This window comes from Rhipicephalus sanguineus, chromosome 1 (genome assembly GCF_013339695.2).
Source record: "Rhipicephalus sanguineus isolate Rsan-2018 chromosome 1, BIME_Rsan_1.4, whole genome shotgun sequence".
Lineage (NCBI taxonomy): Eukaryota > Metazoa > Arthropoda > Arachnida > Ixodida > Ixodidae > Rhipicephalus > Rhipicephalus sanguineus.
The window spans coordinates 322,566,766-322,581,914 of NC_051176.1; positions in this window are offsets into that span (position 1 = coordinate 322,566,766).

The window sequence follows — 15,149 nt, forward strand, 5'->3', positions numbered from 1 at the left end:
AGCCTTAGGTGGGTCTGTGAGCTGGAGAAGGCCGGCCGTCTTTAGAGGTGGTGTATTGCGCCTTTGACATTCACGACATTCCTTCACATAATGCTTCACGGACGCTAACAGCTTTGGCAAGTAATATTTCAGATGAATTTTGGCGAATGTCCGGCTGACGCCCAGTGACCCGACGACAGTTTATCATGGTAAGCTTCTAATATGTTATGCCTCATGGCTAACGGTACAAGTAAGAACTTCTCGTTGTTGTGTCCGAAGTTCCTCTTGTAGACTACATTACCACGAAGGTAGAATGAGGATAATTCTCCCTTAAATACCCGTGAAACTTGGGCGTCGTGCCCTTCGAGGTACTTTATCAATGGGAGTAGTTCTCTGTCAGCTCGTTGGTGCTCGGCGATATCCGACGCTTCCACCAAACAAAGCAATGGGAAGTCGTCATCTTCTGAAGGATTATAGAGACGAGTGCAGAGCGTGATAAGCAATCAGCCTCGTCATGTGTTCTTCCAGACCTATATACAACGTTAATGTCGTGTTCTTTGCGCCTGCAGCTCCATCTAGCAAGTCGTCTTGCTAGCCAGCAAAGTGAGTAGTAGTCGTTGACGGTGCCGAACGGCCTTCTGTAGAGGTATGGCCGCAACTTCCTGATATGACTGCCAAGCACTCCTTTTCTCTCGCGGGGTAGTTTCTTTCAGCTTTTGAGAGGTCTGCGGTCTCGTCAAAGTGGGCGTGCATCAGCGGGGCTTCTAAACATTTCTTTAATTCATCGAAAGCTATCTCTTGTTTTGTATGCCAAACAAATGGTTCCTCCTCTTTTGTGAGTCTGCTTAGAGGTTGGACAATTTTCGAGAAATTTTCTACAAATCACATGTAGTAACCGCATATGCCTAGAACTCGACGCACGTCCTTCTTGTCTTCGGCACTTTGTGGCGTTTTTTTTCTAAATGAGCCAAATACACTTTAACTGAAACTGAGAAAAAAATACTTTTTCTACTGCCAATATGGTCGGGCCTGCTCCAACAATTTTTTAAATGCGAAGCATTTCTCAGCGAACTTCTGCGACTTTGAGCGTATCTATCTATCTATCTATCTATCTATCTATCTATCTATCTATCTATCTATCTATCTATCTATCTATCTATCTATCTATCTATCCGACTACGGCTTTGAGCTCTCCTGGCCGTTTCGTTAATCGCATGTATAGCAAAATTGGTGTCGCATAACATGACCTTATTACGAACATAAATGGCAGGTCATGACATGAAAATCATGACATGCACGTCATGAACAGCATGATTTACATTCCACGGCCTTGGCGCTCTTGCGGCTGTTCCGTTAATTTTATATATACCAAAATTGGTATGGCGTGACAAGAGTTCATGACGAACATAATGAAAGGTCCTAGCGTGCAAATCATGACACGCATGTCATATGCCGCATGACTTACATGACATGGTGTTGGAGCACTCGCGGCCGTTTAAATGAATGGATATATAAGAATATATGGTATGACGAGACATTTCTGTATGACAAACGTAACGACACGTGGTAACATGAAAATCATGACATGCAGGTCATGTACATGACTTACATGCCATGCTCATGGCGCACTCTCGGCCGTTTCGCTAGATTGATATACACCAGAATTGGTATTGCGCACTGTGACTGTATGAAGAACATGAATAACAAGTGGTCACATGAAAACCATGACATGCATGTCATGTATGCCGTGATTTACATGCCGCGCTCATGGTGCATTCGCGGCCGTTTCGCTAGCTTGATATACACCAAAAACTGATCGCGACTGTATGGCGAATGCATATGAAAGGTGGTAACATGAAAATCATGACAGGCATGTCATGTATGTCATGATTTACATGCCACGCTAATGGTACATTCGCAGCCGTTTCGCTGGCTTGATATACATCAAAACTGGTATTGCGTGACGAGACTGTATGACGAACGTAAATGGGAGGTGGTAACATGAAAACCATGACATGCAAGTCATGTACAACATGATTTACATGCCACGCTCATGATTCATTCGCGGCCGTTTTGCTTGCTTGATATACACCAAAATTTGTATTGCGCGATGTGACTGTATGACGAACATAAATGACAGGTCTTAACATGCGAATCATGTTATGCATCTCATGTACGGTATGATTTGCATGACACGGTCATGGTGCGCTTCCGGCCATTTTGTTAACTGGATATATACTAAAATTGGTATGGCATGACACGAGTGCGTGATGAATATAAATGACAGCCCATGCGTTGCATATACCAGAATATACGTTTCAATAGCATGGTATATACCAGATTGTGCATGCATGCGTGCATGGCGAACATGCGATATATGGTGAACTAGATGCCATAGCATGAATGATTTCTTTTGGCTCAAAGACAAACAAGGCGATGTATGCAGCTCCTTGCTGGCTGCTTCGCATTACATCGATTCCCACAGTGCTTGGGATCTGCCGGATTTTTGCCAGTGTGTTCCTGTTCCCTAAATGAGTCAAATCTGTCTTGTGGCTAAAATCTATATAGCCCACTATCGTCGGTATTAATGAGTAAAGTTTGTATTTGGCTCTTATAGATTGGAACATTTTATTTGGGCTTGAATTAGCTTATAAATAAAGTCTAAAACGATTCGAATATACGGTATATCAATATTTTGCGAGAAAACTAACATCATCCTTGTGCTTCTGTCGGTGCCGTCCTCCGTCGCATGCGCGTAATGGCGACGACTAGACTTGAAGAGTGAGTGGTTCTTCCTGGCAAAAGGCGCACTATTCTGGATTGTCGGCAGCGTTTTCTTGTTCTTGGCATCTATTGAATGCCGTGACAAGTGTTGCAGCTCTTCTTCGGAGCTCGTTTTATGCCGTGCCGTTTCGGATAACTTCATAAAAGAATATACCGGTGCCCAATACCTTCATTTCATATATCTTTCATTTCAAATATACCGTCTTCTAGCTAAAGAAGGGCATGATACTGCAGCGCTGAACTCGAAAAGAAACGCTAAGAGGCAAAAAGAAGTAGGAAAGTCGGCCTCTTACTCTTTATATTCGAGTTTGGCCCTACATCATGCCCATCAGTAAGTGCCAAATAGCCCTATAAAAACTAATTGTCGAACGGAAACACTATAGCAAAGCAACGCGGACACAAATGAAACAGATTGGATGAGACCATGTTGGTTGGTTTGGTCACGATTGTTGACGCCGCGCTGGTTTAATGAATGTGGCTCAGTTTGATTGAAACAGATTCAGCATTCGGCGCATTTTTTATTAGAAGCTGCCTTTTTGAGTTGACGTTGCAATCAGTGATGGCCCCATTTTGATTCCAACTGTTTTAGCAGTTAAAGACACTTAGGCGCGCTTTACGCTCCCGTGAAATTTAACCCAGTGTCGGTTTCTGCATTTGCCTCTGTCTGAAGAAAAACGCCACGCTTGTCTTCAACACCTTTAGCGCTGATTACATGACCCAGGAGCTTTTCCGGTTTAATAGCCGGCCGACTGGATGGCCTGAAGCACAAAGCGTAGTATTTCCATGTGCTAGTCAAACCTTGCAAAAATTACCACAACGTCATCCAAGTAGACTAAGCATGACTGCCACTTGAGGCCCGAGAGGACACTAGATCGGGGTCATCACACTGTCAATGATGCGCTGGATTGTCGCTGGCGCACAACAAAGGCCGAATGGTCGTGCTTTAAACTCATACAAGTGGCCCCCCTATTGAAAATTTATCCACCATGTGGAATGGTGGATTCCAATATCCATCATTATAGTGGATTATGGTGCTGGAAGATGGTGGCACATGGTGTATGCTGGATGCTGGCGTATGATGGATGCTGGAGATTAACTTGGAAGGAAAAAAAGTTTTATTGAACTGGAGAATAACGGAGCGTAAAACGGCTCTACAGCGTCGGGACAATCGTGCCTAGCTGTCACACATAAATAATTGTATAGAAGGCGATGTCGAAAGCATTAGTACAAAAAAAGAAACCGTATGAAAAAAAAAACAACTTGTGCCACCGGGAGTCGAACGTGCTACCTTCGGATCCTGAGCCTAGTACTTTACCACTACGCTACACTGACACCAGTGTTGTACGGAAGCGGCGTTCCAGGGAACGACGTTCTACGAACTAGTTCCTTTTTGGAGGAACGGAGGAACGCCACCGTTCCATTGAGGATCGGTGGAACTGTAACGGTAACTCGTTACGTTTACGTAGGAAGGGCATAGGGATCGGCGTTCCTTCTGTAAACGTTCCTCGGCATTAGAAAGGCGCCCGCACACAGCACGTAATGTAGAACAGGGTGGATGGGCGTGAGGCGCAAGAATCTACCGCTCGCCCGTCACGGGGGCACAGGAAATCGCGCGATGTCAAGACCGACCACGCGCGGGAGGAACAGCTGATTTTTTTTTTCTTTTTGTCCGAGTCAGTTTGACAGCAATCACGGGCCGTTCTCGAGTGTAGACACACCTCGGAGAACTTTTAAGGCTCGCTCACACCGGCGACTAGCAACGGTCGTGCGACCGCTTGCGACTGGCGGTCAAAAAGCGACTGAAAGCGACCGATGTTCACACCTGCGTGCGACCTATAATGTCGCCACGTAAAACTCACGTCTGCTCGTATACAGCTTGCATTGCCATTGCCCCGTAAAATAGGCTGATGGCCTGTTCCTGCGCATCTGATTGGTTCAGACGCTTGCGACTGCTGTCGCGCGACTGAAAAATCAAGCAGCGAGCGACTGAGCTAAAGCAGTCGCTTTGCGACCAAAACAGCCATTTGCGACCCTTTGCGACCAATCGCTTTGCCCCTAACTTAGTCGCTCGACCGTCGCTAGTCGCCGGTGTGAACGAGCCTTTACGTGACATTCGAGAATCATCGAACCCCATTGTAAGGCTGCCTCCAAGAAAGGGCACGCAATTTTTTTGCATCGGTGACCTTTTGTTCGGCCAACTCGAAAGTAGGTTTTTTTTTTTTTTTTTTGTGTGTGTGTGTGTGTGTGTGTGTGTGTGTGTGTGTGTGTGTGTGTGTGTGTGTGTGTGTGTGTGTGTGTGTGTGTGTGTGTGTGTGTGTGTGTGTGTGTGTGTGTGAGAGAGAGAGAGAGAGATGAGGAGGTTGCGTATTCGGGCGGTTCTGCTGCGCATCCCCGTGGCCTTGTAGGCATAGGGAAAAGTGGGGGAGCCGACTTACCGTAGTCGAGGCGCCTACGCGTGGTTCCGCGAAGTTTTCGAAAGGCACCAATCGTTGTCGCGAATCTGGTACAGAGGCGTCAATCATAACGCCAGAGGCCGCAGAAGATGAGCGAAGCACCGACGCGCTAACCACCGAAATCCCGCGCGGCGGCCTCCCACTACGCATAAATGATCCTCGGCCCCAACGTAACGGTGGCGAAGTTACACTTTCGTTCTACCCCTTGGGAGTGAGCGCCTTGCCGCGTGCAGCGTACTCTTTCGACATTTTATTGGCTTCATGTTCGCGCGCTGCCGACTGCGAAGTTTCGGCCCAATTCATGGGAATGTTTCTCTCGTAGCGTGGTCTTTAGTGGCTGGCTCGATCGTCCCTCTAGTATGTCGTGCATGCCGCCGGCATCTATCGACAAATCTGTCTTTTGACACCTGGTTGCGCGCATAGCGGGGAAAAGGACCGAAACTCAGGGGACGCGGGTGCCGCAGTGGCGCCTGTCCGGTGCCTTCGATGGTTTCGTTTGGGCAGGCATCCCTTCAACATGCGAGTTATCCCCGCGGCTAGCGGTCTATAACTTTTGTTATAGATCAGTTCGACAGCCGCCGCACCGATAATACCTGTCATGCAATAAACGATACGCGTACATCCAGCGCTACATTAGACAGTTATAGTTTAGCGGGTTTAGCGGAATAGCGGGCTTAGCGGAATAGCGGGACCGAAATGCGCATGCGCAGTACACTAAACGACCCGTAGTGTTTACCGTACCCACGCTATTTTTCAGATTTAGCGTTACCGTGTTTGCGTGGTTAGCGTAGTGTAGGTAAAACATGGCCGCGGTTTTGGACGCCCGCTTCGAACTGAATTTAGCGTTGATGTGGACCATGGAGGAAGGAATACTAAGGAGAGGCCCTGACGTCCCATTCGTGAAGCCTCCACATCGCAAACACCCGCATCGCCTCCTAGCGAAGGAGCAGCGAAAACATTTCGCGATTTCCGTTGCGACGTTTGCAAGCGCATGCGCGCATCGCGAAACTTTGCAGCCTTTTTTCTGTTTGTTTTTCGCCGTGCAAGCGGCGTAGTCGATTCGCGCGTGCTGCTCCTCCTGTGTGTTCGTTAGGAAAGCTACGCAATGCCCAGCTGTTTCGTATACCCTGTGCAAATCGCGTGCACTGCGGACAGTACCGGGTGTCACTTTTCATGTGTACGTATACGTTCGCTTCATTACTGATCACTAAGGCATGGTGTTTGCGTGCGGAGCTCTCGGATGTGCGCTCTGTTGCTCCTTGCTCGTTGTGTCAACTCGGAACACACGTGAAGTTTTGTTTTTGGTGTCTGACGCGCCGTACATACCATGCGCTGAAGGCATCGTACGTTTTAGAGGCTGTGTCGTTCAAACGAAAGGACAATAAACTTTTGTTGTCGTTATCGGACTACGTGATGTATGTATTGTGCGGTGTGCGCTCGCGGCGTGTTTGCCCTGTGTGCGCACTGGAATTACAAACTTTACGTGCACGATCGCGTATACGATACAGCGGTGTCCTCTTTTCGACGTGAAGTTACAACTATAGGTTGGCGTTGTGCCGAATAGCTACTGTGCTCACTCCATATACACGAGCAAAGAACCGCTAATCGGGCAATAGATCTGGAAATCGGGCTACGAGAAAGGAAAAGAAAGGCCGAACGCGTAAGTCACTGCTAGGTGAGTTCGAATACGATGAGGCAGGGGCTGAATGTTTTTGATTACGGCACGTACCGGTACTTTCTGTACTGTTGCGCAAAAGCGCTCCACGAAGAATTTCAGCACGCAGCGCTCGGGCCTGCCACGCACCAACAGCCTGGTAAACGTCTGCTTGCAACATTTTACTGCGTGCGAACCGCACAATACGCGCCAAGTTTACGCCGGGACTACAAATCCGAGCAGACGCGAACCACCGCCGAGAGCACGCCGCGGGGCGTCTGCTGTTTTGTTTGCCCCATACCGGTTTGTTTGCCCCATAAATCTGACGTCACTTGCGCCACACTCTTCGCAATGCATTGAAATACGATAGGGCCCCTCCTTAGTTTTTCCTTCCTCCATGATGTGGACGGATCCACTTCTTTCGTAGCAAACGACTGTGTAAAATAGCTGCGCTTGCCTTCAGGTAGCTTCGACGACCGAGTAGTACTGATAACTTAGCGTAGTTTTTGAGATCGCTTCTCATTTTGAACGTACCTAGGCATAACCAGAAGATCGGTATAAACAAATCTGGAACAGAAATGTTCGCCTTTGTTGCGTGGTTCATACTTATTTACTTTTGTTACCAAGAAAGTAGTAATATTGCTGCGTGCGGGAATACAGGCGAGCATTCTCAGTTTTCTTCTTTTCACTTTTGTAGCGTTAGCTACACTCGCTTAGTCGAGTAAGTTTCGCGTGGCTCCTCAAGAGCCGTGCTGCGCATGCGCGAGGATCAGTGATGTCACACACCTGGCGCATCGTAGCCGGCACGTCCCGCTCACTCCGCCGCTGCCGCGCGCGACTCGCTGCCGCCTGGCTGCGCTTCCCAGAGGAGTGACGTCGTAGCCGAGCTAGACGTACTGGCGCCGGCGCGCGCGCAGCTATTCGCCTTCGCTGTGCAGTCGCCGTCTAACACTGCGCTGGAGCAGCTTAATAGCGCCTCTGACTGGCGTTTGCCAGTGTGGTTTAGCCATGGAGAAGGAGAGCGCAAATGCTGCTCAACGGCGCAGAAGAGCCGAGAAGCTTAACTCATCGGATCCCGAAGTAGTTGCCTGGCAAAATAAATATACATACGCCACATAATATTTATACCATGTGTGTGTCACTGGAGCAACAGTAAGGACGATAATCAAGCTATTCTTAGACAATCAGGAAAGCTAAGAACAATCAGCTGAAACTTTGCTAATGCTACGTTATCCTCGCATAGCCGAGCTAAGCCACTGCAACATTTTTTTTTAACGCATTCGCCCTCCGCTAGGTGGCGCCACCATCACAGTTTGTTCTCGTAAACGCTATCCCGCTACACTAAAACGCCCTGTCCGCAACAAACGTTTGCGGCACGGTAACGCTATTCCATTAACCTCCGCTATCACGCTAACGCTAAACTATAACTGTCTTAGAAACCATCTTCAGCGCTAGCAGACAAGGACGAAGGGGAGACGACACCACAATGCGCTAACTTCAACACTTTTATTTCCAGGAAACAGCAATCTATTTATCCATGCACAGTGCGCCACCTCATTCTACAATCTAGCCAACCAGAAAGGCCCTCTTCCTATCCAAAAGATCAATTGACGGTGCGCTCGCACACGTGTCACTATTGCGAGAGATAGCATGGGCTTCAATAACCTCCCGCACGTCTTCATCTTTGTGCTTCGCCAGAACAGTGCATGAAGCATACAATGGTGCGCAACCGCACTCCAAACAATGCACAGACAAATGACCGTAATTATTCTCGTTAGTAACGTTTAACCTATGCTCGCGAAGTCGGTCGTTAAGGCATCTTCCCGTCTGACCTATGTACTTATTTCCACAGGTCAACGGGAGCTCGTATACTACCTCTTCTACACAGTCCACGAGGAGATCGCGATGGTTTTTGGAACATCCTACAGCGGGCTTACGATGCGGGTCTGTTAGTCGACATATCCTGCCCAGTTTTTCGGGCGCAGAAAACACTACTTTAATGTCCACACGATTAGCCATTTTCTTCAGGTTGTGCGCCGTTCTGTGCAGATAGGGCACTACTGCCACTCTGCTCTTACTCTTCGCCTGTGCGTCCGGGCGGTTAACGTCCAAGCGGCATCTTTTAGGAAGACTCTCGGCAACAGACACCTGCACCGACTCCGGAAAACCTGCTGCCGATAACCTCACCGATTTTTTCATTAGACTCTCATGAATCTTATGGTGGCAGGACTTTTTCAGCGCATTTCCAAAACACAGATTAGCAATACTCCTCTTAACGAGCTTCGAGTGAGCGGACCTGTACGGCAACAGCGGTTTATTGGCTCTGGGTTTATATTCCCAACACGTGTGCTGATCCGTGAATTCAAGCTCAATGTCCAAGAACCGCAGCACCTTATCAGACGGCTCTTCAACTGTTAGAATGAGTGGACTAAGGCTAGCAGAAAAAACCTTTTTGAGCTCATCTACTGATACGTGTGCATTCGGCTCGTACATGACGAGGTAGTCGTCCACGTACCTGAAAACTTTGACCACCCTTTGCTCCGACAGGCCGCGTGCCAGATTCCTGTTATGGTGGGCTAAAAAAATATCGCTTAGTATCGGCGCCAAACAGGAGCCGATACAGACGCCTTGCTTCTGAAGGAAAACTTTCCCATTCCAAGTGGCGAAAGTCGAACGAAGGTAGCAACGAAGCAAATCCAAAAAGCATTGAACTGATATCCCAGCCGAATTCTGAAAAGGCACCGCGCCATAGTCATCAATGCGCTCTTCTACGCATGCTATTAGATTGTTTTGAGGCAAGGAATAATACAGGTCCTTTATGTCAAATGAGCAAGCCAATAAGCTTTTGTCTGCGTTATCCTTCAGGAAATCTACGATTTCCACGGAACGCTTCACCAAAAATGGGTCGTCAATATTAAGAATGCCGAGCCTTTCTTGCAAGAAAACTGCTAACTTCTGCCAAGACCCTATCTCTGAAACTATTACCCTTAAAGGGCACTCGGGTTTGAGCGTGTTTGCACTAAACATGATTTGAAGGCTATCTGTCTTCGCGTCGTCAATTTCACGGAACAAACTACTAAGACCTACATTTTTGCAGAGACGCTTCGCTTCTAGTTTTATCTTTCTTAGAGACACATCGTGACACTCATTAAAAACATTGGTAATAGCAGAGCAGGCTTTCTCGTCAAAATCACCTTCCTCGAGGACAACAAAGCCACCTTCTTTGTCTGCTGGTAGAACACACAGTTTTTTCTGCTTTAAAAACGCCGCTACACGTTTTACAGGCACGCGTGTAGAAGTGGGATTTTTACGCGCTATCACATCTATGCCTTCAGATATGCCTCGATTTGCTTCGCCTTCCGGGGCACACTTTGAAATCCGTCGCACAAGGCTCACAAGTTCCGGCGCACTCAAACTTGGATCTACGGCAAACTTAGGTCCAAGTCCAAGAACACTCTCAACGTAGTCCGGTAGACTAACCTGGCCGGTGGTTCTGACGCCGCAAGTCGCTGCCCGTGTCTTCTTGGGGATGCTGGCGCGTAAGCCTGGCAGAGTCTTCTGCCACAGCAATTCCGTGCCGCTGCTGATGACCGCTATGTAATGTCTCCACTCCCTGCTGGCGTCTAGAGGCCTTCCTGGGACTTCCAAGGAGGCCCTCAGCAGATCTTTCAACATCCGGGCTTGCCTTTGCCACTCACTTCTCAGAATCTTTAGGACTCTGATGCCATGCCCGGCTGAAGGAGCAAGTCCACCGAACAACCGCACAACTTCACTGGGTGGATGCTTGCAGCGGATGTGGAAGGATAGTGAACGAGCCTGGCAATTGGCATTGATCAAGAGGGGGGCAACTGAACTTGGATTTAACGAAGAACACATAAAAGGGCCCGATGTACTAGAAATGAATTTTAGGATTGCCATCTTTTGGGCTTGTTGGTATACTGAATTAGAAACCATCTTCAGCGCTAGCAGACAAGGACGAAGGAGAGACGACACCACAAAGCGCTAACTTCAACACTTTTATTTCCAGGAAACAGCAATCTATTTATCCATGCACAGTGCGCCACCTTATTCTACAATCTAGCCAACCAGAAAGGCCCTCTCCCTATCCAAAAGATCAATTGACGGTGCGCTCACACACGTGTCACTATTGCGAGAGATAGCTTGGGCTTCAATAATCTCCCGCACGTCTTTATCTTTGTGCTTGGCCAGAACAGTGCATGAAGCATACAATGGTGCGCAACCGCACTCCAAACAATGCACAGACAAATGACCGTAATTATTCTTGTTAGTAACGTTTAACCTATGCTCGCGAAGTCTGTCGTTAAGGCATCTTCCCGTCTGACCTATGTACTTATTTCCACAGGTCAACGGGAGCTCGTATACTACCTCTTGTACACAGTCCACGAAGGGATCGCGATGGTTTTTGAAACATCCTACAGCGGGCTTACGATGCGGGTCTGTTAGTCGACATATCCTGCCCAGTTTTTCGGGCGCAGAAAACACTACTTTAATGTCGACACGATTAGCCATTTTCTTCAGGTTGTGCGCCGTTCTGTGCAGATAGGGCACTACTGCCACTCTGCTCTTACTCTTCGCCTGTGCGTCCGGGCGGTTAACGTCCAAGCGGCATCTTTTAAGAAGACTCTCGGCAACAGACACCTGCACCGACTCCGATTGGCTCTGGGTTTATATTCCCAACACGTGTGCTGATCCGTGAATTCAAGCTCAATATCCAAGAACCGCAGCACCTTATCAGACGGCTCTTCAACTGTTAGAATGAGTGGACAAAGGCTAGCAGAAAAAACCTTTTTGAGCTCATCTACTGATACGTGTGCATTCGGCTCGTACATGACGAGGTAGTCGTCCACGTACCTGAAAACTTTGACCACCCTTTGCTCCGACAGGCCGCGTGCCAGATTCCTGTTATGGTGGGCTAAAAAAATATCGCTTAGTATCAGCGCCAAACCCAGGAGCCGATAAAGACGCCCTGCTTCTGAAGGAAAACTTTCCCATTCCAAGTGGCGAAAGTCGAACGAAGGTAGCAACGAAGCAAATCCAAAAAGCATTGAACTGATATCCCAGCCGAATTCTGAAAAGGCACCGCGCCATAGTCATCAATGCGCTCTTCTACGCATGCTATTAGATTGTTTTGAGGCAAGGAATAATACAGGTCCTTTATGTCAAATGAGCAAGCCAATAAGCTTTTGTCTGCGTTATCCTTCAGGAAATCTACGATTTCCTCGGAACGCTTCACCAAAAATGGGTCGTCAATATTAAGAATGCCGAGCCTTTCTTGTAAGAAAACTGCTAACTTCTTCTGCCAAGACTCTATCTCTGAAACTATTACCCTTAAAGGGCACTCGGGTTTGTGCGTCTTTGCACTAAACATGGATCTTAAAGTTTTCAGGTACGTGGACGACTACCTCGTCATGTACGAGCCGAATGCACACGTATCAGTAGATGAGCTCAAAAAGGTTTTTTCTGCTAGCCTTTGTCCACTCATTCTAACAGTTGAAGAGCCGTCTGATAAGGTGCTGCGGTTCTTGGACATTGAGCTTGAATTCACGGATCAGCACACGTGTTGGGAATATAAACCCAGAGCCAATAAACCCCTGTTGCCGTACAGGTCCGCTCACTCGAAGCTCGTTAAGAGGAGTATTGCTAATCTGTGTTTTGGAAATGCGCTGAAAAAGTCCTGCCGCCATAAGATTCATGAGAGTCTAATGAATCAGTCGGTGAGGTTATCGGCAGCAGGTTTTCCGGAGTCGGTGCAGGTGTCTGTTGCCGAGAGTCTTCTTAAAAGATGCCGCTTGGACGTTAACCGCCCGGACGCACAGGCGAAGAGTAAGAGCAGAGTGGCAGTAGTGCCCTATCTGCACAGAACGGCGCATAACCTGAAGAAAATGGCTAATCGTGTGGACATTAAAGTAGTGTTTTCTGCGCCCGAAAAACTGGGCAGGATATGTCGACTAACAGACCCGCATCGTAAGCCCGCTGTAGGATGTTCCAAAAACCATCGCGATCCCTGTGTACAAGAGGTAGTATACGAGCTCCCGTTGACCTGTGGAAATAAGTACATAGGTCAGACGGGAAGATGCCTTAACGACCGACTTCGCGAACATAGGTTAAACGTTACTAACAAGAATAATTACGGTCATTTGTCTGTGCATTGTTTGGAGTGCGGTTGCGCACCATTGTATGCTTCATGCACTGTTCTGGCGAAGCACAAAGATAAAGACGTGCGGGAGATTATTGAAGCCCAAGCTATCTCTCGCAATAGTGACACGTGTGTGAGCGCACCGTCAATTGATCTTTTGGATAGGGAGAGGGCCTTTCTGGTTGGCTAGATTGTAGAATGAGGTGGCGCACTGTGCATGGATAAATAGATTGCTGTTTCCTGGAAAAAGAAGTGTTGAAGTTAGCGCTTTGTGGTGTCGTCTCTCCTTCGTCCTTGTCTGCTAGCGCTGAAGATGGTTTCTAATTCAGTATACCAACAAGCCCAAAAGATGGCAATCCTAAAATTCATTTCTAGTACATCGGGCCCTTTTATGTGTTCTTCGTTAAATCCAAGTTCAGTTGCCCCCCTCTTGATCAATGCCAATTGCCAGGCTCGTTCACTATCCTTCCACATCCGCTGCAAGCATCTACCCAGTGAAGTTGTGCGGTTGTTCGGTGGACTTGCTCCTTCAGCCAGGCATGGCATCAGAGTCCTAAAGATTCTGAGAAGTGAGTGGCAAAGGCAAGCCCGGATGTTGAAAGATCTGCTGAGGGCCTCCTTGGAAGTCCCAGGAAGGCCTCTAGACGCCAGCAGGGAGTGGAGACACTACATAGCGGTCATCAGCAGCGGCACGGAATTGCTGTGGCAGAAGACTCTGCCAGGCTTACGCGCCAGCATCCCCAAGAAGACACGGGCAGCGACTTGCGGCGTCAGAACCACCGGCCAGGTTAGTCTACCGGACTACGTTGAGAATGTTCTTGGACTTGGACCTAAGTTTGCCGTAGATCCAAGTTTGAGTGCGCCGGAACTTGTGAGCCTTGTGCGACGGATTTCAATGTGTGCCCCGGAAGGCGAAGCAAATCGATGCATATCTGAAGGCATAGATGTGACAGCGCGTAAAAATCCCACTTCTACACGCGTGCCTGTAAAACGTGTAGCGGCGTTTTTAAAGCAGAAAAAACTGTGTTCTACCAGCACACAAAGAAGGTGGCTTTGTTGTCCTCGAGGAAGGTGATTTTGACGAGAAAGCCTGCTCTGCTATTACCAATGTTTTTAATGAGTGTCACGATGTGTCTCTAAGAAAGATAAAACTAGAAGCGAAGCGTCTCTGCAAAAATGTAGGTCTTAGTAGTTTGTTCCGTGAAATTGACGACGCGAAGACAGATAGCCTTCAAATCATGTTTAGTGCAAAGACGCTCAAACCCGAGTGCCCTTTAAGGGTAATAGTTTCAGAGATAGGGTCTTGGCAGAAGAAGTTAGCAGTTTTCTTGCAAGAAAGGCTCGGCATTCTTAATATTGACCACCCATTTTTGGTGAAGCGTTCCGAGGAAATCGTAGATTTCCTGAAGGATAACGCAGAGAAAAGCTTATTGGCTTCCTCATTTGACATAAAGGACCTGTATTATTCCTCGCCTCAAAACAAACTAATAGCATACGTAGAAGAGTGCATTGATGACTATGGCGCGGTGCCTTTTCAGAATTCGGCTGGGATATCAGTTCAATGCTTTTTGGATTTGCTTCGTTGCTACCTTCGTTCGACTTTCGCCACTTGGAATGGGAAAGTTTTCCTTCAGAAGCAGGGCGTCTTTATCGGCTCCTGGTTTGGCGCTGATACTAAGCGATATTTTTTTAGCCCACCATAACAGGAATCTGGCACGCGGCCTGTCGGAGCAAAGGGTGGTCAAAGTTTTCAGGTACGTGGACGACTACCTCGTCATGTACGAGCCGAATGCACACGTATCAGTAGATGAGCTCAAAAAGGTTTTTTCTGCTAGCCTTAGTCCACTCATTCTAACAGTTGAAGAGCCGTCTGATAAGGTGCTGCGGTTCTTGGACATTGAGCTTGAATTCACGGATCAGCACACGTGTTGGGAATATAAACCCAGAGCCAATAAACCCCTGTTGCCGTACAGGTCCGCTCACTCGAAGCTCGTTAAGAGGAGTATTGCTAATCTGTGTTTTGGAAATGCGCTGAAAAAGTCCTGCCACCATAAGATTCATGAGAGTCTAATGAATCAGTCGGTTATCGGCAGCACGTTTTTCCGGAGTCGGTGCAGGTGTC